The following is a 2500-nucleotide window of genomic DNA, read 5'->3' on the forward strand; positions in this document are numbered from 1 at the left end:
GCTCACTGTTCGCCGCTCGCCGCTCGCTCGCGCAGCCAAAAATGGCCTGTTTTGGCCCGTTTTTGGGCTGTTTTGGCCTGTTTTTGGGCTGTTCTTGCGTGGTGCGGTGACCATCGTGAGCGGAGCAAAACGTCAGCCATCTCAGCACCCTGGAACCCCCCGGGTGGCACAGGGCTGGATGGGGCTTTCGTATAGCAGGGACGGTGCTGCCTCTCGCTTCGCTCGCTGTCCGCCGCTCGCCGCTCGCTCGCGCAGCCAAAAATGGCCAGTTTTGGCCCGTTTTTGGGCCGTTTTGGCCTGTTTTTGGGCTGTTCTTGCGTGGTGCGGCGACCGTCGTGAGCGGAGCAAAATGTCAGCCATCTCAGCACCCTGGAACCCCCCGGGTGGCACAGGGCTGGATGTGGCTTTCGTATAGCAGGGACGGTGCTGCCTCTCGCTTCGCTTGCTGTCCGCCACTCGCCGCTCGCTCGCGCAGCCAAAAATGGCCAGTTTTGGCCCGTTTTTGGGCCGTTTTGGCCTGTTTTTGGGCTGTTCTTGCGTGGTGCGGCGACCGTCGTGAGCGGAGCAAAATGTCAGCCATCTCAGCACCCTGGAACCCCCCGGGTGGCACAGGGCTGGATGGGGCTTTCGTATAGCAGGGACGGTGCTGCCTCTCGCTTCGCTTGCTGTCCGCCACTCGCCGCTCGCTCGCGCAGCCAAAAATGGCCAGTTTTGGCCCGTTTTTGGGCCGTTTTGGCCAGTTTTTGGCCTGTTCTTGCGTTGCGCGGTGACCGTCGAGAGCGGAGCAAAACGTCAGCCATCTCAGCACCCTGGAACCCCCCGGGTGGCACAGGGCTGGATGGGGCTTTCGTATAGCAGGGACGGTGCTGCCTCACGCTTCGCTCACTGTTTGCCGCTCGCCGCTCGCTCGCGCAGCCAAAAATGGCCTGTTTTGGCCCGTTTTTGGGCTGTTTTGGCCTGTTTTTGGGCTGTTCTTGCATGGCGCGGCGACCGTCGTGAGCGGAGCAAAACATCAGCCATCTCAGCACCCTGGAACCCCCCGGGTGGCACAGGGCTGGATGGGGCTTTCGTATAGCAGGGACGGTGCTGCCTCTCGCTTCGCTCGCTGTCCGCCGCTCGCCGCTCGCTCGCGCAGCCAAAAATGGCCAGTTTTGGCCCGTTTTTGGGCCGTTTTGGCCTGTTTTTGGCCTGTTCTTGCGTTGCGCGGTGACCGTCGTGAGCGGAGCAAAATGTCAGCCATCTCAGCACCCTGGAACCCCCCGGGTGGCACAGGGCTGGATGGGGCTTTCGTATAGCAGGGACGGTGCTGCCTCTCGCTTCGCTCGCTGTTCGCCGCTCGCCGCTCGCTCGCGCAGCCAAAAATGGCCAGTTTTGGCCCGTTTTTGGGCCGTTTTGGCCAGTTTTTGGCCTGTTCTTGCGTTGCGCGGTGACCGTCGAGAGCGGACCAAAACGTCAGCCATCTCAGCACCCTGGAACCCCCCGGGTGGCACAGGGCTGGATGGGGCTTTCGTATAGCAGGGACGGTGCTGCCTCACGCTTCGCTCGCTGTTCGCCGCTCGCCGCTCGCTCGCGCAGCCAAAAATGGCCTGTTTTGGCCCGTTTTTGGGCTGTTTTGGCCTGTTTTTGGGCTGTTCTTGTGTGGCGCGGCGACCGTCGTGAGCGGAGCAAAATGTCAGCCATCTCAGCACCCTGGAACCCCCCGGGTGGCACAGGGCTGGATGGGGCTTTCGTATAGCAGGGACGGTGCTGCCTCACGCTTCGCTCGCTGTTCGCCGCTCGCCGCTCGCTCGCGCAGCCAAAAATGGCCTGTTTTGGCCCGTTTTTGGGCTGTTTTGGCCTGTTTTTGGGCTGTTCTTGTGTGGCGCGGCGACCGTCGTGAGCGGAGCAAAATGTCAGCCATCTCAGCACCCTGGAACCCCCCGGGTGGCACAGGGCTGGATGGGGCTTTCGTATAGCAGGGACGGTGCTGCCTCACGCTTCGCTCACTGTTCGCCGCTCGCCGCTCGCTCGCGCAGCCAAAAATGGCCTGTTTTGGCCCGTTTTTGGGCTGTTTTGGCCTGTTTTTGGGCTGTTCTTGCGTGGTGCGGTGACCATCGTGAGCGGAGCAAAACGTCAGCCATCTCAGCACCCTGGAACCCCCCGGGTGGCACAGGGCTGGATGGGGCTTTCGTATAGCAGGGACGGTGCTGCCTCTCGCTTCGCTCGCTGTCCGCCGCTCGCCGCTCGCTCGCGCAGCCAAAAATGGCCAGTTTTGGCCCGTTTTTGGGCCGTTTTGGCCTGTTTTTGGGCTGTTCTTGCGTGGTGCGGCGACCGTCGTGAGCGGAGCAAAATGTCAGCCATCTCAGCACCCTGGAACCCCCCGGGTGGCACAGGGCTGGATGGGGCTTTCGTATAGCAGGGACGGTGCTGCCTCTCGCTTCGCTTGCTGTCCGCCACTCGCCGCTCGCTCGCGCAGCCAAAAATGGCCAGTTTTGGCCCGTTTTTGGGCCGTTTTGGCCAG

The sequence above is a fragment of the Musa acuminata genome, unplaced genomic scaffold (genome assembly GCF_036884655.1).
Source record: "Musa acuminata AAA Group cultivar baxijiao unplaced genomic scaffold, Cavendish_Baxijiao_AAA HiC_scaffold_1136, whole genome shotgun sequence".
In the NCBI taxonomy this organism is placed as follows: Eukaryota; Viridiplantae; Streptophyta; class Magnoliopsida; order Zingiberales; family Musaceae; genus Musa; species Musa acuminata.